This window comes from Pagrus pagrus, assembly GCF_965226575.1.
Source record: "Pagrus pagrus genome assembly, chromosome: 17".
Classification (NCBI taxonomy): Eukaryota; Metazoa; Chordata; class Actinopteri; order Spariformes; family Sparidae; genus Pagrus; species Pagrus pagrus.
This window is the reverse complement of record NC_140201.1, coordinates 1,977,365-2,000,002: the sequence shown is the minus strand read 5'-3', so window position 1 is coordinate 2,000,002 and position 22,638 is coordinate 1,977,365. Positions and strand designations below refer to the sequence as shown.

The following is a 22,638-nucleotide window of genomic DNA, read 5'->3' as shown; positions in this document are numbered from 1 at the left end:
TAGCCAAATTAATTTGATGTAAATCTGTTTTCTCTAGCTCTCACAGTGGTTGGTTTCTTGCCAAAATGACAGAATCACCAGTGAGGCAGAGAAAAGCTACCAAACCGCACCAGCCTGGATGGTGGTGACACCACTTCCTGCTCAACAGGAGAAACTGATTTGCATCACCAAACCGAATGACTCACAACGCAGCAGTTTAGCTTTAACGCTATTATTGAGATGCACCATTGTGTGTTTGATGTTGATTTTTAATGGTTGTTTAGCGGACGATGTAAAAAGGGGAATTTAGGTTCATGTCTTGGTAAATGTAGATTAATTACACGTCGGCTGGTGCTGGACTCCTGAGGCCAGGACCGATAATTGAGAGTTAAACAGGCGTGTTTAGCAGCGCAGTGAGGCCGTTCAGTCACGCTTTAGCTACATGCTAACAAAGGTTCGCTAGAGGAGCCAGAGGATTATCACAGTTCATCCTGAAGGAAACATGAATGTCTGAACCAAATTTCGTGGCCAATTATCTGATACTTGTTGAGATATTTGAGTTTATTTTCAGTGGCGGACGGACGGAAACATTTTCTGTCTTCTGACATTTCAAATGTGTTTAAATTGGAGCTGAAACAATTTTTAATGACATCAAAAATATAATCAGCTTATAATTTACTATATCAAGCAAAAATGACAAAAATAATCACTGTTTCCTCTCAAATGTGATTATTTACTGCGTTTCTTTGGCCTGCAGAAGATTGCGATTCAGAACCAAAACAGTAAGTTGATCAGCAACAATTTAGATTTTCAATTTCAGTCATTTTTAAAGCCAAACATTGCGTCGTTCCAGCTTCTCAGCTGTGAAGATTTGATGCTTTTCTTAAATGGAAGTAAACTGAATATATTTGGGGTTTTAAACTGACAAAACAGTTAATCAGTGATAAGAATGATGCTGTAGTTAGTTGCAGGTCTTTAAAGAAGTAGTGATGGAGTGCTCTGTGCTCTGTTGAGACAAACATGATAACAGTATAATCACCTAAATAAAGTCAATATCTGTGATGAGATGAATCTGACTGTTATCACTGGTGATGCCGCTCTTTCCTCTGTGGTGAATCACAGCTGGCAGGAAAAACTCGAGACACCTTCTTGAACTTGTCTTGACTTTGTTAGAAAATGAAGTCGCCCTCGCCGGTCCGACCGAGCTGTGACCGGCTTATAAAACTTGACTTTTCTTCATCAGTTCGGGGCCCAGTCAGTCCTCCCCTCCTCTTCCTCCCGTCTCCTCAGAACTGAAATGACCTTGCCACTCCAATCAGAACAGCACAGTCACTCTGAGTGTCGGAGGCTGAAAACTCATCTGTTCAAGAAGTACCTCACGTCCTCGTCTTCTTCCTCCTCAATCACTCTCCCTTCTCCAGTTTCTTCCTCCTCTCCTCCAGCCTGCAGTAAAAAAAAATAAAAAAGCTCCTCTCACCAGCTCCGGTGTTTCTGCTCGCCTTCATTTCTCTCTACGTTCAGCAATATGGTGACGTGACCTCTGACCTCTGACCTCTTCTCAAGCTTCTTCAGGAGTTGGTCTGGATTGTTTCTTGCGTGTTGTGTTGAAGGTTTTGGAGTAAATGATGTATTTGTTCTCAGATCTCAGCAGTTTCATGGACAGTAGGAGCTATTTTCTTTCTACCAAACTTCACCTGCCAAGCGTATCACATGCATCTACTCATCAAGTAATCAGGAAGTCTGGTCCTGAATGATGATATCATCTGGTTATTATAGCTTATTGATTTTGTATATTGGCAAACACGTCTGCCGATAAGAAATGTAAGTGAGAATCAGCGTCTCGTCTCAGTTTGTCCTCAAGAGAGCAACTGTTTACTTTCAGGAATCTTTCTCAAAAATGTTTCGTGTGTTCGAGTCCTAAACTTTCACAAACAAGTCACGACGAGCTCTTCATAAATGTAGCAGCAGGTGTTGGTGAACTCTCCTGATCGGATGTATCACTGATGGTGAGGTAGTTTCTTTCCTCTCAGCTACGATCGTTCCTCGCTGAGTTTGGATATAAAGTCTTGAAAGTTTTCAGCAGCCAAATCCAAGTGAAGTGAAGTGAAGTGTAGTGAAGTGAAGTGAAGTATGGTGCACAGGTGTTGTTTGGGGTTTTGGACTCGCCTCAGACGAGTCGGATCAGCCTGCAGGCTCCAGTTGTTCCACGCGCTGTTGAGATTTTGGAGTTGTCCATGTTGGCTCCTCTGTGAACTACTTTACCCACAACACCCTGCTCTGTGTTCATGTGTGTGGACGACTCCAGCATGTCTCAGGTTTAATTCATGTGACCTGACGTCACGCCTGTCGTCCTGCAGCTTCCATGTGCTCCTTGAAAATCAATGGAAAGTTTGGAAATTTGAGAAAAAACCAAGACTGCAAGTGAAAATCAAGAGTTCAGGATTTGAACTGAAGAGAAGCCGGACTTTGAAAGTCTTTGAAAGATCTTGAAAAACGTCCTTGAAAAGTATTGGGAGGATTGATTTGAATGCTTGGTAAGAACTGGAGCGTATTTTAATAAGAAGTGACTCTTCTGATTTGTGTTTTCTTCTTCTCTGGCATTAATTTCTGCCTGGTTACCTTTCCCTGAGGTTTTCAAACATGCATGTTCGTGCCACCGCTGCCCTCCGACTCCCCCCGTCTCCCCCAGACTCCCCCCCGCGTCCATCAGCCCCCCACCCTCCACTCCTCCTCCTTAGTTTCCCACAGTTCCCTGCTTCACCTATTGAACCCAGTCACCAGCCCAGGAATGGAGCAGGGAGAACGGCAGGAATGTGGCTCCCAGTCCGAGCCAAAAACACAAAACAAGGAAGGCAGAACCCGGACGCCCCGCCTCCTGGGAGCCAGAACCACGTTCTCATTGGCTTACCGCTGTAGGCTGACCGCCGTTTCTCCGTCCCCATTGGCTGCTTTTCCGTCTTCACTCCCTGCTGCTCTCTGGCCTATCAGAGCGCTCTCATGCTGTTCAAGTATGTGTGTGTGTGTGTGTGTGTGTGTGTGTGTGTGTGTGTGTGTGTGTGTGTGTGTGTGTCATCACTCTGATCCTTACCGACAGCACCGTCTTGAGTCCTGCCTGGTTTCACCAACAACATTGTGGATAATTATTCTGTAGCTCAGGACATTATTCTGTATTAGCTCTTGTTAGCTTCTGTGCAGCCACATTAAAGCTGTCACACACACACACACACTGACACGCACACGCACACACACACACACACACACACACACACACACACACACACACACACACACTCTTTAATGTGGCTGCATTATTATCGTCATAAAAATGAAAGTATACGAGGCGGGAGATCTGGTTATCGTGACGCTTTCTGTCTCCAGCGTTCGGTGCAGTGCGGCACCGAAACCAGGCCGAATGTATGGCTATAGGCCAAGTTTCTACACAGCTATTATTAGACTGCACTTCATCCTACAGGGGAGAATGATAAAGAGAAGTCAGGTCAGTCGGCTGTGTCATCTGGGACGTCGGCTGGTTTTTAATGACACAATGCAGAGACTCGTACGAGGGTTTGTGACAGAGGAGTGGGTGACGTGAAGAGAGGAGGTCGGAGGTCGCTGAGGTCTTTTCCAGTTATTAAATGTATTGCATGAAAACAGAAATTACAGACAGGTTATTAGCAACATGTTTCTCAACAACATAATCCCTCAAGTCTTACTGAGGATATAAAGGCTTAGATTTCAGATGGTCTTTAACCTCCCAATGAAAACCATCTGAGAGATGAGTTTCACATTCGGCTCAGATGTTGTGTAACAGCAGGAAAAGCTCCATTTAAACTTTATCTAAACGCTTTATTTTGTCATGTTGTTCATGTAGTTTGTACTTGGTACTGTGTTAACATGATCTTAAGTTAAATGCATCTTAAAAACGTATTTTATTATTTAAAGATTTTAATTAGAACGTGTACAAGAGTCTGTTGGTCGACCATCTGTTTTGCTCCGTCACATTTTTTAAATTAAAAGCAGACTGTGTGAAGAAAGAGAGTTTGGGCCGGACCCGAACACTCGACTGTTTGAATATTAGTTTGTCTTGTTTGTTTTTGTTAAATGTAAGATATCATTACAGGCGAGCTGCAGTGGAGCGGTGCGGGATGACGCCCTGGCTCCCTCTGTGGGATGTTTTTAATTGGATTTTGGATTATAGCAGAAAATAATCTCTGTGACAAACACAAGTTTATGATACTTCCAGGTTTTGTTCATCAAGATAATCTCCACAGATGAACTCCACTTTGTGATTTCTGAAGCGTAAATGAAATGTGTAGCAGTAAAAAGCTAATGTTGGGCTACAAACAGACGACGTCACGGTCACATGACTGAAACGTCACCACCACTAAGAGTCTTACTGCACAATTACTATACAGGTTTTCTACAAACGGATCAATGTACGAGTTGTAAAGTCAGTTTCCCCCAGACTCCATCAGGACCGACACGGCCACGTTACAAGCTCGTGTTTCCACCGAGTGCACCATGGCACGTTTCAGCAGCGTCCTCTCGGCTCCGAGTCTGTTACTGACAGAAGTGGACCGCAGCTGTGTCAGTTATCTCAGAGCACATCGAGCCAGGCGGGAAGTCAGGCAGCAGAACGGCATAGCACATCTGGTCTGTTTTCAAAATAAAACACTGTGAGCCGACTCAAGTCAACATCAGGCAGGCGTGACGCTTCTGAAACGCTCCCGGTGGAATGTGAAGTCGCGTGGAGGACGCAACAAAACAGCGACGCACACGGCAGGTGCTGACGTTTAATGTCCCCGACAACCTCTGTAGTCTCATTCAGACACTTAGCAACCGCTAACTGTTTATAACACACGGAAGAGCTTTATGATTAAACTGTGGCACATTTAATGACCAACAGGTAAATATCTTATTATTATTTCAGGCATTTAACTGAAAACCAATTCAAAAACCTCCGAGACTTTGACACGAGGGAACCAGATGTGAAAAAATGCGAACTGATTTCTGGGTTTCCAGGTTAACATGTGAGCAAAGGCTCAGACGAACATCTGAAAATATACATGATTTTTCTGTATTTTCAGAGTCTCAGGGTGGGTCTCTAGGTGCTGTATCGTAGGCAGCTGGACGTGGATGAAACAGTCCAGTTCCTACGATCAGCACTTGTGATCTTGACCCCGGGTGGTGAACCACTGGTCCAGAGTCCACAGGTTGTTTCTGACTTTTAAGAAAGAAGGTTTTGGGAAAGCTTTACAATCTGAGTTGTTCTTATATTTGCCTTTTTTCTGGCTGTAGAAGTAGAAAGGGACTTCAGTTCCCTCAGGAAACGTGTGCACTCTGCTGTAATCGAGGCCAGTGTGACACGTTGTTTTGATTGTAAACCTGCACGACAATTCTGGTTCTGTTTCCATGTTCGGCTTCATTATGAGCTGTGGAGGAAAAACACTCCACCTTCCTTCTTTTCCTCCATCATCGCCCTTCAGATCTGTTGTCACATCCGTCCTGGTGGATCACGGTACGCAGCAGAGCGCAGACTGACGCGGGCCGACAGTCTTCGTGTGTTTTATCTCATTAATCTCAGATTAACGTGTTGATGATTAAACGGTGTGAAAACATTACACATCCTGTATTTAAACAGCTCCGCTCTTTGCCTCCTCTGAGCGCCAGGAGGGATTTTCACTTACAGTCGAGTCATTAATGGTATTTATTCTACTAATGTAATTTTGAGAAACAAGCTGTTGAAACGCTGAGAAGTGGCCGGACTTGGACGCAGACTGCAGGGCCGGGCTGAGGCTGCAGTCTGGAGGCTCCTGTCAGGTTTCTTGTTTCTGGGGAGGGGAGGAGAGGTATTTGGTTGGAGCCTGGCTCCTCCACTCATCTGCATCTTATTTGAATTTCCTGCTTGCATAATTCCTTGGTTAATGGGGAACTGCTCGGCACTGCCACAGCTGTTTCGCCTTTCCTGCCTGGCAAGAAACGCCGCTCGCACAGCGAGAGGAGGGAGAGAGGGGAGGAAAAATGTTTAAAAAGAAAAAATCTGCAAGTCATGTGGTGCAAAAAATACAGTACAAACAACGTGTGATCCCCCCGAGGACGGAGGAAGAGGAATGGAGTCAAACGCCCACCCACTCCCCGCTCCGCTCCCCCTCTCTCTCCCTCTCCACACTCTTAACAGCACCACACCCCCTTCGCCAGAGTCGCACTGAGCATGTGCAGTGATAGTGATGACTCTTCCTCATCCTCCTCCTCCTCCTCCCTCCTCACCCAGTCCTCAGCTCTGCCATGCTTGTCCTGTAATTGGTTGGTAACAGGCTTGAGCAGCACCACATTGCACCAGGCGGACTTCAACCAGCCGCATTAGTCTGTTTACGCATTCACAGCCCTATTAGAGGCTGTTTGTTCGCTCATTAGCAAAACCCGAGCTGGAGTTTGAACCCTGCCACAGCCGCTCTAATCGCTGGGAAAAAAACGGCGAACATGCGGGAATTCGTGGCGGTGACGTTGGCACGGAGACGTGTTGACAGCTGACGGGTGTTTCTGTGATAAACTGAGACCTGTGGTACAGTTTGTCCCGTCTTTTAGAGACGACTCAGATTCTATAAGTTTCAGGCCCGGATAAGAGTTATAACACCTTTTTAATTAAAATGTTGGACGTGTTTTCTCTGCGTTTTCTCCATGGTTGTTTTTGGACGCTGTCTGGAAAAACAAAATTAATTCCTCTGTCATTTCTCTCATTTTTTTAACTTTTCATTATTCATGTTCAGTCAGACATCGAGCAGTTTTAACAGATTTGTTTTCAGTCTCATTTTAGGTGCCATTAAAAAAAAAAAAAAGGTTTTTGCACCTCAGCCCATTTAATACAAATCTAATCCTGACTGCAGATCATTTTTCAGGCTTCAGCTGGAGGATTTCACAGAAAATTAAAATCTTTTGATGATCATTTATAAGCAAAAAATTTGCAGCACGTTCTCTGGTTTCAGCTCCTCAGACGAGAAGATAGATTTTTTTTTGGGCTGTTTCATTTTATGTATGTTGAATTTCCTTTGGACCTTCCCTCAGGCTCAGGAAAACTGATGCTGTTTGCTGTTGTTATTGACTAAACGATTAATACATTAATCAAAGAAGTATTACTAGATTAACTGATAATAGGAGGCGATATTAGGAGCGCTACTCCTCAGCGTTACTATCTGTTTTTATTTGACATCAGGTCATCGGAGCGAGGGGGCTGTGGGTGCATCACATGATCCATAGGAGACGAAAACGCGGTGAATGTCATCGCGACAGTGACGTCACCAGCGCCTTTCTGAAAAGTTGAGAGATTTTCAGTTTGTTGCGTCCTGCTCGGAGCAGCTGCACAATAAAAGCAGAGCGCTCCTCTTCTCTGGGAACAATCGAACAAAGACGCTGGTGCTCAGATAACAGCGTTATGTAGACGCAGGCCCTGAAGCTGCATTAACTGACTTTCATTGGCCTCTGGGGGGCAGCAGAAATTATCTGCAAACATGATATTGATATTTTATCCACTTCCCGGCGGGTATGGGATCGTTTTTACCAGTTCCTGCTCAGTCAGAACGGAAATATCAACAAACTCCTGGACAAGCTGCGCCCCTGTCGGTATTTAATTAACCTTAATTCATTCATTCATTCTCTACTGCAGCTGGTAGAGGACGTTACATTAAATCTGGACACCGCGAAAGCTGCTCAGTGGCGTTTTGAAGCCAAAAAAGCTCGACATCCAGCGTGTGACTTCCACCGATCGAGCCGGCTAACCTCCGGTTTAGGGCCCGGCTAACTTGAACACATATAAAATGTCATCTCGTGGCTCTTCTAGACTTTCCAAATGTCTTTTCTTGGGGGTCGTGTGATGCTCAGAACAATGTATCCACCGTTTTACAGCCACTTCTGTTACAATGCTATCTTACGGGGAAAAGTCTTTTTGGGCCGCAGTGCATCCTGTGACCATGTAATTACACAGTTTGGCCACTAGGAAACCTGGCCTCAGAGCCTGGTGGTCGTCCTGGGGGGCTTGCAGCTGCCATTTTCAAACTCCCCACTGTCTCCTTCTGACGACGAAGCTGCCGGCGCAGTTAGCTTAAGATTTAAACACACATCTTCAGCCACAGCTGCGTCAGTGGAAAGCAGGTGTCGGCTCTGTAGACGAGATCTGCTGCTCTCAAACACCCGTAAACCATAAAACAAGCTATAATCTGCAGACTGAACTGTTGATCCTCGGTGGCCTCAGCAGACAGAACAGGACGGTGTTTGTATTCGGTGTCGTGGAGAACACGTCGATGTGATATGAGGGTTCTGATTGGGCTCGTTCATCAACACGGTCAGCAGTCGGAGCTGCAGCGGCACTGACGCTGATTTATGGTCCTTTAAAGCTCTCAGCGCCTGATTGCTGCAATTTGCATCAAAAAATGCTGCTCCATCTTTGACTGAGTCCGACTCACATGATGCACGTCTTTATAGATCCAGCGTGACAAAACGCTCTGTGAGGATATTATGTTATCTGCAGAAGTTGCCTGAGAATTCGCTCGTTTTTAAGTTTTCTGCAGAATCAAAGTGAACCAGTGATGTTTGTCTGCGCAGCTGTTGGTAGATAAGAGACGGGAACTGCTGATAGCTTATTGGGCAACACTTTCAGCGGTGCCAAAATGTAAACACATGTAGGCTTTGAACCGACGTGATTGTGGACATTTCAAAATAAAATCCCTTTTATGTCGTTATTTCTGTGTTTAAAAGAGCAGAAACAGGATGTTAACAGGACGGCAGAGTTAGATAAACTCAGATCGGCATCGAGAAAATCTTATAGAGGAAGTGTTCATACTGTGTGTGTGTGTGTGTGTGTGTGTGTGTGTGTGTGTGTGACAGAGAGAGAGTGAGTGAGCATGTGCACACTTGCACAGTCCTAATACAATCAATGAAATCTTATTAGATGTTTTTACTCTCCCTTTCATTATTTGCTGTGTGTGTGTGTGTGTGTGTGTGTGTGTGTGTGTGTGTGTGTGTGTGTGTGTGTGTGTGTGTGTGTGTGTGTGTGTGTGTGTGTGTGTGTGTGTGTGTGTGTGTGTGTGTGTGTGTGTGTGTGTGAGTAAACCTGATGTTTCCAGATCAGTCACAGCTGTTGTGTCTGTTTTTATTACTTTCTCAGCAGGTGGGGGAGACTTTTTTCCCTCCGTCTTTATTCGTCTCGTCGTCTCTTTGTCCCGGCCCGTTATTAGCTCGGTCGAGCGCTGGTCATCCTGACATATTGAGTCCTCACCGACACGAGATTTCTGGTTTCCTGCATCAATAACTGGGGAGGAATTCGCCGCCGTCCTGACCAGTAATGAAATGTGTGGCGTCTTTTGTTATTCAGCAGCCGAAGTCAGAAAGTGAGGAGGCTTTAATTGTCGCGTCGTGTTTCTGTGAAGAACGTGTCAAAAATGAAATACATTTTAAATCATGATTTTATTCTGAAGGCTACATCACACCTGCTATATTCTGCTGCAATTGAAGTAGACCTGCAAGGATTTATCAATTATTTGTCAACTATTTAATTAGCCGCCAACTATTTTGATATTCCATTAATCGGTTAAAGTAGTCTTTCAAGGAAAATAGTTAAAATTCTCTGAGTTCAGCTCGTTAACTGTGAATATTTTCTGGTTTCTTTGCTCCTCTGTGGCAGTAAACTGAATATCTCTGGGTTACGGACAAAACAAGACATTTTGAGGACATCGTCTTGGCCTTTGGGAAACACTGATCCACATTTTTTCACCATTTTCTGACATTTTCTGAACCAGAAAAATATTACATGTTCAAAAAAACTCCTTTGAACTGAACGAGCCACGAAATGTTAAAGTACAAACACCTCAAAACTTTGAAAATATTCGGAGGCATCTGCAGTAGAGTTGCAACGATTAATCGATTAGATGTCAACTATTTAATTAGTCGCCAACTATTTTGATAATTGATTGAAGTAATTTCTAATGAAAAAAATCAAAAGTCTTTCATTTCCCTTATTTTGAGGACGTCTGATTGACAGTTTTCACCATTTTCTGACATTTTATGGACCAAACAACTAATCGAGGAATCAAGAAAATAAAATATGAAGCAATTTTGTTGATGAATTGATTAGTTACCAACTATTCTGATAATTGTTTTATTCATTTTTAAAAGCCAGTCTGAATTATCTGTGTCCAGTTTCTTAAATGTGACAGTAAACTGAATGTCTTTGGGTTGTGGACGAAACAAGACATTTAACAACTTCATCTTGGGCTCCAGGAAACACTGATCGACATTTTTCACCATTTTGTCGACCACAAAATGAATTGAGAAAATAATCCACAGTAAAAAAAAATCTGTTAGCTTCTTGCTAAAGCTGGTGTTTAAAGACAGCTGACCACGTGAGCCACTGACAACTGTTTCATCTTCAAAATGAAGCACGTGGTGCGTTCAGCTCCATGCGTTTGTTTGTGATGTGGCTGTATGAATGAAATCACACATTCAGAAATGTGAAGCAGCGACACGACCGACAGTCGCGGCAGCTTCATTCAGACACGAGCCGCTTTTCACTCGTTGTGCCAAATCATTAAAGCATGTTTATCACAAAGTCCCATCGTTTCACCTTCAATTTACACAAAACTCAGCGAGCCAAGAGTCGAATCTTAAGGAACTGAGAATCTGCTGCTTGTTTTTGGCTTAATGACAACACATTAGTGGAACTGTGGGGATTTCCACACAACAACAGCAACAGGCGACACGCAGCGAGACAACGAGCCCAGAATTTATAAGTGAGACTGATGACACCATATGAAACTGACGGGGCCTCGTCCAATGAGCTTCATCCATGGTTGCATTCAGGGGACACTGCACAGTCCTGCCTTGCTCAAGGGCTCCTTGACAGAAGCATCAGTCAGTTCTTCCTGTTTTAAGTGGAGTTGAAGAGTTCTGGGTCACAATCTGCTGCTCAGACATCAGGACTGACCCTGAATCATCACAGCACCAGACAACAGGTGTTTTCACCTGTTCTTACTCCAGTAAGTCCAGTCGAGCCCAAAGCTGCCGTCGAACCATTTTGAGTGGAGGCATCAGAACTGTCAGAAGCTCTGTCAGCTCTTCTGTCATTAATCTATTTAAACACACTATTTATTTTTGTAATGCAAAAATAAGCCTGTGTCCTCTGATTTAATAAGAATTCAACCAGGAAAGTTTCATGATGTTATTTATCAGTCAAAGTTTGTACCTTTTTAAAAAAGCAAAAACACATATTACTACATAAACGTTCCATGTTTGGGCTTTAAAAACTGATATAAACTATATATTACTGGATTTGAAATCCAATTGGCTCCGTGATGCATTAATCGTCTGGAGGCTGGCGTGTGAGCGGCTCAGGAGAGAAGAGGAAGATGAGAGTGGGCCACTCGTCGACTCGATCACTCTCTGGCTGTTGTCGGCTCTAGGACGGGCGTACGTGAAAGAGCATCAGCGATCGCCATCTTGTCACCGTTTAATCATGAAATACTAAAGTTACGTACATTTTCAGAAAACTTGTAATACAGAAAATCCTTTTTACCCCGTTCACCTGTAGTGTCTTTCCCCCTGAAGCAGTCATTCTGTGTTACCATCTCCAGAGTCTTCATGTGGTGAAATATCAGGACTGAGTTGTGATACGAGGTTGTGTAACTTAAAGAAACACGCACTTATTCTGTAAAAGCACCAAGTTGAGCCTCAACATGCCCACATCTCCAGCCGGCTCGCTGCTGGTTCCTAGAAACTGAAGTTCCCAATATTCTGGAAACCAGTGAACTTTAACTCCAATATTCCCTCTCCTTTCAGAGAAAAACATCTGGCTCTTAAGCTGCTTGATGTTTGACTTTCTTCACCAGCTCGTCTTTAACTGTGTCCGCCTGCTGTTTGGTGCTGGACAGATAGAGTACGCTGATGAAAACAGACGGAGGCTGGACCGGGCTGGAAATGTGCTGCAGAAAACTAAGAAATAGACCAAAACACTTCAGAATTCTCTGTGATTTTTTAGGTGATTTTCCATTTCACAGAGTCGATTTATTCATTGTCAATATAAAAATATTAAATAAGTGGAGCTGTAATGTAACCGTCACAGGAATCCAAAGAGGGAATCAGAGGAAACGTTGCCTTGTTGGAGCCACTTTTGTCTCCATCATCCAGACGTGCAGCTTCAGATCTGTTCTGCTGACTATCACTGTAAACAAGGGTCCCTTCTTTAATTGATTTAATTCAGGTTAGGACAAAAAGAGGCAGACAGACAGGCAGACAGACAGACAGACACCCCCTCACTACCGCCACTTAGAAGAAAACCCACAAAGCTAATTAATCAGGGGCCGACTGGCTCATTTGCATGTTTTGTAAGCACTAATTAAGATATGCAAAATATCCAGATGAGCGCTGCAGCCTAAATATATTTTAAGCGACTCGTCGGCGCAGAGGTATGGACGGGAACATCGACAGAGGCCGCGTCCTTCGCCCGTCGCATTAATCTAAAGCTGGAGGAGGTGCAGGTCGTACAGAGGTCTGTCTCGGTGACTTCGCCACTTCCATATTAATACAGCGGGTCGTGACGGAGAGCAGGACGGATGGACCTCACGTATGATGCAAAGGGGCTGCAAGACCTGGAGCGCACAGTCCAGTACGTATAGACGGGAGAGGACACGCTGCTGCTTACAGTGGATGTATTCTCACTCTGCATCACAAATCTTCTGTTTGTTTTTCTTCTGTCTTACGGCCCTGAAACCAGTGTGAATGAATCAGCTTCAGATACAGTGTGAACTTCAAAACCGAGTTTACAACTAAAGGGTCAGTTCACCTAAATGACAGAAATATCAAAGTAATATAAAACAAAGGTCTTTGTGTGAGAGCAGTTAGATCCTCAGTGAGGTCTGTGGATTAATCCATCACACCTGTTCAATCCAGTGAATTTGGTTGCTGCAAAAATGACAATAAAAATATCAATCAGTCTTTATTTATACTCAAGAGCTCAGTGAGCTCATCGAGTCATGTGTGAACAACATGGACGCCATGAAGAAGTCGTTTTGCATTTTACAGCTCAGAGCGTTTAAACAACACGTTGACAGATGTTTCCAGTGTTTGAGCGACAAGGAATAACAAAGGAAACGATACAATGAGAGTAGTTTCTTACTATCGACCCTTTCGTCGGCCATGTTTCAGCGTCATACGAACCTCAACTCAGAAACTCCTGTACCAAAACTTTCCCTGGCTTTCGACTTGAGAGGGCACTCGTGTGATCATCCCGACAGCACAGGAAGTTTATTTTTGTGCTAAAACTTTTGTAGTTTCACTGAAGACAGCGTTAGCAGCCTGGCTACAGTCCAGAGCAGAAAACAACCCTCAGAATCCCATGATGACCTTGAAACCCTGATCTCAGTGCTGCTGTGAAGAGTCAGTCGGTTGTGATCGCTCGTTTGTTCACTCTTGTTTTACTTCACCTTCACCGTCTTTGCCTCGTCCACCAGCGAGTGTGCACTTCTGCTGTTACCTGGGGACAGCGATGCCTCTTCCTGCACTTCCTCTGTGCCGTAATTCAACCGTCATTTAAAGTGAAAGCGAGCTTTATAATGAACCGATCTCTTATTTACTTCAGGGCGAGATGTAGAAGCTTTGAATGCATGACGTCTTCTTGTAAAACAGTCTGTCTACACTGTTGTATATCTACTTTTACTTCAGCACCAGGTCTGAGTTCATGCTGCACCTCTGCAGAGACCGGCTGGGTTTCCATGTGTGTGCTCACAGCGTCAGTGATGTACAGTAACGAACAAACATCCTCTGTTTCTATCTGTAATAGCTGCGTAGTGATGATGATGATCACCTCTGAGGCTCAGGAGCATTGAGAGTAGTACTACACACACACACACACACACACACACACACACACACACACACACACACACACACACACACACACACACACACAGCCCTGGTTAGTATCAGGTTGGTGATGGATGGAGGATGAGGTCAGTCCTGAGGGGGATCCAGACTCTCTGGAAAAGACCTGTTGTTCTCTCTCTCTCTCTCTCTCTCTCTCACTGTCTCTCTGTGTCTCTCGCCCCGCTGTGCTGCAAATCCTCTGATGATCTCATCCACTCACTCACAGAGCCTCAGTAACCTACACACACACACACACACACACACACACACACACACCACACGCACTCATCACATCCTGGGGAAAACACTGCTGGTGATTCCCTCTTAAAGGAGCTTCTCAGTGTTTCGCAAAATGCAAACTGCACCAATTTAAAAAACGAATCGAAGGTGTTTCTCCGTCACTGACTCCCGTCAAAGCTGCTCAAACAGGAAGTGAATCCTGGAAAACGCTGTCACACTGAAACGCTGCTGTTTTTAGTGCTTGATATCCAGGAAACAAACCGAGCAGAGACACGTGAAATCAAGAGTAATTTGGCCCGTTTCCTGTGGTGAAAGTGACGGGGGATTTCCTCCGGTTCTGGTTTAGTCACAGCGTCTACAAACCACATTCACACGCCGGCCACTTTCCTCTGACGTCACGCTTACTGCTGGAAAACAGTTATCCTGCTCCTTTTACGTCTTTGTCTCGTCTCGCTGCGTCTGAAATCAGTCTGGTGATGTTGGGAAGGCGGCGTGCGATGACGCCAAATAAAAATAATCCACAGTTCCCCTCAAATGCATCAAACTAAAGTAACGAGCCTGTGTGAAAATGTGAGGAGGAGAAAGTTCAGATGTTTGTGTTCAGGTGTCAGAAAAATAAATACTCAAGTACAAATACCTGAAACATCTGCTGGAGTACAGTCACTTCCCTCCCTGAGTGTGACATCAGAGGAAAATGGCCGCTGTGCGAGATGGTCGTATGAGATTGTCTTTTGCCTGTAAGCCCTCGGGGACAATAATGCAGGGTGTTTACAGTAAACTGGTGCCTTCCTGTAAGTTTAGGATTAAGATTATATTATTGAACCCATGTATAATAATACCCTGCGACTGGCTGAGCTAAATGGAATGCAGCCTCTATCTATGTTGATTTTTGCCTCGAAAAAAAGGTCAATTTTGTATTTTTGAGAGTTATTTTACTTGGTTTCACATTGAATGCAGAGCAGATTGAGATCTGATGAGTCATAAACTCTTGTTAAAATAAGAATTAAATTATTGTTGGATTAAATTTAACACATTTGCTGTTGGAGGAAGCAGTTTAATCCCAATCAGTCAACAGTCTGTGGAGACTTTTAGGATCAAATTGAGATGAATTGATTTGCAAACGTTAACTGAATATAAACATATTCTGCTGATGGATTTATTTTATTATGAACTCATTTCAATTAATTTCAACATATTTTAGCTAAACTGCGTCCGTCAGCCGGTATCTTCGTCCCATTTCGAGAGCAGAAAAATGATTTCATTTTCTCGGCGGCACATCAAAACCACAGAAGAAGAAAGAAGCAGATGCTGCGGGAAGTTTTCACATTAACAGCAGATACACTGTTGACCTTTTCAAAATAAAACACTTGACTTTCCTTTAGTTTTTTTAATGTTACTTCATGAGATGAATAATGTTTTGTTCGAGCAGCGAACCTCGCGGCGAAAAATACTGCTGAATGCAGCTGGTAGTGAAGGTTGACTCTGTGTGTGTGTGTGTGTGTGTGTGTGTGTGTGTGTGTGTGTGTGTGTGTGTGTGTGTGTCCTCTAAAGTGAGACATTGTCTTGCGTTAAAGGTTAAAGTTTAAAATTAATTAGAGGCAATAAAAACCTGAGCACAGAGCTACAGTAATGCAGTGTGTATACAGAGGTGTCAAGAGCACAACACAACACACACACACAGACACACACACACAGACACACAGACACACACACACACACACACACACACACACACACACACACACACACACACACAGCTAAGGACTGCACATGATTCACACACTGAATTCTTTTATTTTAGTTTTCTTGTCTTTTGTTCTGTCTCTCGTGTCTGTTTCTGGTCCTGATCCTGATGTTGTTCTGGTTCTGGTCCTGATGTGGTTCTGATCCTAACCTCTGTAACAAGCCCTCCTTGAGCGTGACTTCTTCCTTCGTCTCTTTTGCTCGCTGAAGTTAAATGTAACCGGCCCGACCCACAGCGTCTGTGAGCAGTCTAACGTAACGTCCTGCTTTTCATCGCGGCGTCCATGTTAACGGGTCAGAGCCGACACACTGGACCCGTGAGTCAGGCGAGGCTGCAGCGGCGCTCATGTAGAGATTCAGAACACCGCCCGGCCCTACAGTGCAGAGGTGAAGTGTAGCTAGAGGTCACGTGTCATCGTCTACGCTCGGCGCCCTCACGCACCGGGTCGTTCAGATCTCAGACATTAATGAATTTTGAGTTTCTCCACATCGTCTAAAAATCACACACCCAAATAAAATGGTGGAGGCTTCTGAAGTGTAATTAAGGAATATTTTCATGAGGCTGACTTTCAGCTGACGTGATGATCAGACGGGTCAGAGTTGAACCTGTTAGAAGTTTCTGACTGTCTTCGCTGCTCGATGAGGTGACGGACGACACCGTCGCTCCGTCCGTCCGTCCGTCCGTCTGTCTGTCTCGCTCTTTGTTTCTCTCTCTCTCTCTCTCTCTCTCTCTCTCTCTCTCTCTCTTTGTCGCTTCCTCCCTTCTCCGTTTTGGCACATGTTGCCACGGTAACCACTGCCTATTTTTTGGCCAAGTTGTGGTGCAGTTTTTAAGGCCCATACTGGGTTCTACCACTCCTTCATGTACGCACATTCAAACACACCCACCAACACACCCCCTGTTCACACACACACACACACGCACACAACATCATCATCATCAACACCTCCACGGCTGCATCACACACACACACACACACACACGCTGTCGCACCTACACACATGTGCAGCAGGTCCGATTTGTCTTCCCTCACACACTTTCACACACACACACACACACACCCACTCCTCCGCTGACGTCCCTCTCTGCTTTCAGATTCCACAGGAGATTACCCAGAGTGCCGCTGGCCCGACGATCATCCAGAAGGGAGAGAGACAGCGAGGAGGACGCACCGTGATTGGAGGAGGAGGTGGAGCCTCAGGCAGACCCCTCCCCCCTTAAGTGAAGCCCCTCCCCTCTGAGGAAGTGCAGTAAGTAGCTGCTTTTATCATATTTTGAAGCCAGACGTTGTTTCGTTGGGGGGTTTTATTTTGAAATGTGGACATCGGCACGTCCTGTTTTCTTCGTTATCAGCCCGTCTTCTGCTCGCTGTAGCTCCACAGGGTAATGGAAAGTTTTGTCTCCGTAGCGATGTCGTCCAAAACTGTGTGTGTGGACAAGAAAGCACTTTAAATCTGGTTACACAACCTCGAATCAGCCTTTAACCACTGGAAGAAAATTTTGTCTGAGAGCTCCTGCAGGACACGGTGGGCTGAGAGGTGACGTTTCATTCAAAGGTTGCTGAACTTTTGTTGAAATTCAGGTAAATGCCAGTCGGGCATTCAGCGTTTGCCAGCAGGTCTTGAGTCGTGTTTGTTTTAATGGCGGCTCTGCAGGATGGTGGAGCTTCAGGACTGCTGAGCCGTTGTTGTTGAGGTTTTGTCCGTGTCAACAACCCAGATTTAATTTTTATCCGTAGTGTCACAGCAGTAGAGGATCTACAGTTGCTTTTTCTAGTCAGATAATATTATTTCCCGACTAATAAACGTACCTTTAATGTGCTCCAGGAGAAGCTCCCTGCATCTCAAGAGCCTTAGAGAACTGAACCATTCTGGTGTCAGTAGTTGCTTTATGTTGGTCTTGAAATGAAGAACATGTGGAGGTTTAATGTAAATCTGTAGCTCATCTGGTAGATTGGTGATAGTTTCTTAAAGGGGCAATCCCTAAAATAAGGTCAGAACAACAAACATCACCAACTGAGTGTGAAGAAACAAGAAGACGTCTGTGTTCTGTGTTGCAGAGATGGGAGATGTAAAAGCATCCAGTTCACTACTTAATCTAGCCGTCAGTATCGGACCGCAGCCGCGTCAATCAGCACTGAGCAGATCAAGCCTGACAGCAGGTCAGACAGTGGAGCGTCATAGTGCAACAAAGTCTAAAATAATAACAATAAAAACACTTAAAACAAAAAAAATAATGAAATGATTTAACTATGTAGCTACTCAACCACAGTAGAAGCACACAAGTCAAGGAGAAATGATGAAATAAACACAGTCGGTGCAACTCAACAACATCAGGCAGGTCCCTCCGCTACTGAAACACTCGTGGTGGAACAAAGGAAGAACAGAAACATTATCAACGGGCCCGGTGGAGTCAAGAGGTACTGAAAGGAAATATTTTGACATCTATTTTCCTTACTAAAAAGAAAAAATACAACTTGTACACCGTCTGAATTCAAGTTTCTCTCTTTTACTGAACTTAGACGAGCTTAATCTCCTCGTTAACTCATCGTAAACACACAAAAACTGAATCAAAGTCACCAGAAAGGTGTTGGTTTGTCTCCACAGTCACCTCTGGTTAAGTCCACATAAATCCTCAGTTCACAGAGCAAGATGTGAAAATTTTCCGGCTCTACACGTCGTTTTCGGAGTCATAGTCCTGGTCCAAGCCGCTGTAAATCGCCTCCTTACTTTATCCTCTGTCGTCAAACTGACCTCCGTCTTGGTTCAGTCTCAATCTGCTGTCCATCGTGTTTATTGGGTTCGAGAAGATCCTGGTTCACAGCAGTGTGTCCAGTCTTCTCATAGGACCACGAAGCTCCATGCTAAACAGAGCTACTTGCTAATAGCCGCTAGCCGCTACAGCCAAAGACGACAGCAACAGAGTGCAGTGAACAGCAGCAGTAGTGTTTTTGTGCTGCTCCTGCACCTGTAAGGTCTCCAGCACCTGCTCAGAGGATTTCTTTGTGGCTTCAGAAACGTGGAAATGTTTCCTAAATAAAAAGAAAACTGTTGTTAATGTTGGACCTTGAGCCGTATACGCCATGCTCCAAAGGCTGCTGGGAAACACAATCACCTGCAGACCTGCAGTGAAGTTATTTATTAAAGAAAGAAATCATTTTAAAAAATTTACACAAAAAACGTGATTTGAAGACGTCTCCTTGGATTTTGTGATGCAGATTTAATTTCTAGCTTCCGTGAGCAACAGAAAAAACAATAAAAGCAACAAAGAAAATGTTTGTTAGCTGTAGTCCTCCACCACTTACCAATGAGATGCCCTTAATGATTCATTTCTCATCGTTAAATAAAGTAAATGAATACTTAACTGCCGTGCGTGCTGTGAGTGTTACAACTTTAACTTAACTGCAGCCAAAAAACGTTAGAAATTAACCGTGAATCCTGCGCCTGCATTAATTAGCCAAAACAGTTTGTAGACCCTCAAAACTGAGGCGAGACCTGAACAGCTTGGACGAACACCGAGGGAAGTGAGGTGTTACTAGACTGATGTCAAACTGTAACCAGGAGAACGTCCAAGAGCTCAGTGTGAAAACACATCACGAGTACAAGTTGTAATCCCTGAAGTGTGTTAGATCTGAAACTTTGTCAGGTTAACGTCGGTGTGGAGAGAAAAAAAATTAAATGGGAGGTAGTCGTTCGCTTTATCTCTTCATCTGTGAGAGAAAACAAACTGTCAGAAAGTCTCCACATTCTGTAAGAGCGAAGACTGTAAAGCAAGCTGGTGTAAATCCCCGAGATTTGTTCAGAGCGATGAGTCAGTCAGAGGAAGATCTGATGAGACGGCTCAGAGGAGGAAATCCAGGAGGAGAAAACAGATCCTCTGTGGAGGAGAAGACGAAGAAGAAGAAGAAGAAGAGATGTTTATGTCGGCTCATGTTTACGTACACTGATTCCTCATGATTAAACCTTTGCACACCACATTTTGCAACGTATGTGATGGGTAGAAAAACGCTCCAAATTGGAAAAGAAGTGATTTTCACCCGACAACGTTCAATAACTTCCTGTTAAAAAAACAGGAAAAACACCTGTGGAGTCTCAGTCAGTGAAGACAAGGTGATATTTGAAGCTTTTATGTCATTTTGCGAACACATTTTCACAGCTTTTTTGTTTCTTTAACCATAAAGAATCACTGAAAGAGGTTTTTATACATGAATATGACATATGACATGAATATTGGAGAAAAGCTCTCAGTGCAAAATGAAAATTCAGACCTTCCACTGACAGTAAATTCCTCCCAGGGCCTAAAATTCAGTATAAAATTGTGTTTTTCCCACTTTCTGAGCGACTGAAGGACGCTGGCGGGACAAAAGAGCCCCAACATGTGACACTTCGTTTGATTTTACTTTAGTTTTCTCTTCCTGATGGACAAGAAGTGGTTTCACCTGACGTCAGTGAACAAAAAGACAAACACCTGTAGCGTCTCAGTCAGTGAAGACAAGATGGTGCTCTTGAATGTGAAGTTTTTTTTAATGTGCCTTTTGTCATTTGACGCACACATTTTCACAGCTTTATACATAAATATGAGTTGACATGAACGTTGGAGACAAGCTCCCTCCGCAAAATGTCTGTAAATCCATGCCAGGGGCAAATATTGTGTTTTTCCTCGTCTTTTCCCACTTTCTGAGCGACTGAAGGACGCTGGAGGGACAAAAGATGTGACGCTGGGTTTGATTTTACTTCAGTTTTCTCTTCCTGATGGACGAGAAGTGGTTTCAGCCAACACTCGGATGACGTCATCACCCACATACAACGTGATTAAGCGGAAGAACAGACCAGAATGAACTCTAGCTATATAAGTTTTTTATTATATATATCGATTTAAGCCGGATCACGTCAACAGCACTGGGCAGCTGCCTGCAGGAGGTCCGTTTTCAAAGGGTTAAAGACACAAAAAGCTGTGAAAATATGTGCATCAAATCACAAAGAGCCTGTTTGAAAGCTATCATCATCTCGTCTCCACTGACTCAGACTCCACAGGGGCCTGGTTTTTGTTGTTTGTTTGTTTTTTACATGAAGTTAAACACCGGTGTCGAGTGAAATCACTTCTCGTCCATCAGCAAGAGAAAGCTAAAGAGAAATCAAACCCAGCGTCACATCTTGGGGCTCTTTTGTGCCTTCAGCGTCGTTCAGTCCCTCGGAAAAGTGGGAAAAGAGCAGGAAAAACACAATATTTTCACAAATTTTAAAGCCCTGGGATGAATTTTAATTCTGCACTGGGAGCTTTTCTCCAATATTTATTTCGACTCATATGTTCCTGAGTGATTCTTCATGATTAAAGGAACATAAAAGCTGTAAAAATGTTCGTAACATCACAAAAAAGCGTGTTTGAGAGCATCATCATCTCGTCTTCACTGAATGAGACTCCACAAGTGTTTGTCCTGTTTTTTTTCCACCGGTGTCGGGTGAAACCTCTTCTCATCCACTAGGAAAAAAAAATGTAAAAATGAAAACCCAGCCCCACATCTTGGGGCTCTTTTGTCCCTCCGGCGTCCTTCAGTCGCTCAGAAAGTGGAAAAAGAGCAGGAAAACACAATATTTGCAAAAAACTCAAGGCCTTGTCGGTGGAAGGTCTGATTTTTCATTTTGCATCTGGAGTTTTTCTCTGTTCAATTAAAATAAAACGTGTTTTTCACAATCTGCATGCATTTTAATTCAAGGTAGAACGAAAGAAACAAATATCAGGTCGCAAAAACGTGAAATTGGGGTTTTGAGCTCGTATGCGGAGCTGTGAGGGCTGCTGATGAAGAGGAGATGAGAAGTGACTGCAGAGAGAACAAATGGAGAGAGAGTGAGAGAGTCACACCTGGAAGGTTGAGTAAGAGAAGGCCAGGACACCTTTTTGTGAAAAAAAAAAAAAAAAAGTGTCTCCGACAAAAAAGTCAGCGAGGCACTTTGAAAGACGTGACATTTCATTTCTAAGATTCAAAACAGAGGTCCGGTTCTCTGCAGGTTGACTTTTGTCGAGTTAAAAAGTGCAAGATGGAGCGAGTGTTGGAGCCGGTGTGACGGAGCAAGAGGGGAAGTGAAGTATTGAATGATCCGACAGCAGAAAGAACAAAAATGAGAAAGCTGGAGTTAAGAGAAGAAGGTGATTTGATACCTGAGGAGAAGAAAAGAGCAGCAGGGAGAGAGGCCGTACTTCAGACTGTAGATACAGTCAGAGCCAGGACTGAAGACGAGAGAGGAGAGGCCGAGATGGTTTTTGAATCAGGTAGTGTGTGTCTGTGTGTGTGTGTGTGTGTGTGTGTGTGTCTGTGTATGTGTGTGTGTGTGTGTGTGTGTGTGTGTGTGTGTGTGTGTGGGTGTGTGTGTGTGTGTGCTGGCCGTCCTCAGCTGGATCCAACGTGCTCGGTTCAGCAGGTTCATGCACTAACAGTTTAAACATGGCAGCGTCCGCAGCCTCTGGTGCCCCCGCGGCACTGAACTAAAACCCACTTTGTAGTCGGAGCTGCCACAGAGGCGGCTGCTACGCCGGACGATTGTGTAATTTGGGACAACACACACACACATTTGGGGGAACTTTTCAACAAAGCGTGTTTCAGCAGAGCCTCCTCGGTTTGTGTTAAAAGTTTTGCTAACCACATCTGGAGCTGTCACGGAGGTCCCGAGCAGAATATTTGTATCTGGACCAGGATAGAAACAGACAGCTGACGAGTGACGGTGGACTCAGTCGCGGTCTGAAATGTAGATTTGTTTGCTGCGTGGTTCCTTCAG

At 44.2% G+C, this 22,638-nt stretch overlaps 1 protein-coding gene across 3 annotated transcripts in view; it reads left to right on the top strand.

Annotated features, from left to right (window-relative positions):
• The window catches only part of LOC311272998 (zinc fingers and homeoboxes protein 2-like), a 113,951-nt gene that overhangs the window by 17,239 nt on the left and 74,074 nt on the right, over positions 1 to 22,638 (top strand). For 2 of the 3 annotated variants that reach the window (XM_084379822.1, XM_084379824.1), the window contains exon 2: positions 16,964 to 17,118. The gene's annotated coding sequence lies outside the window, so the exon portion shown is untranslated. Of the gene's footprint in view, positions 1 to 16,843; positions 16,881 to 16,963; positions 17,119 to 22,638 lie in introns of those variants that run through there. The other variant, XM_084379823.1, reaches the window with a different exon arrangement.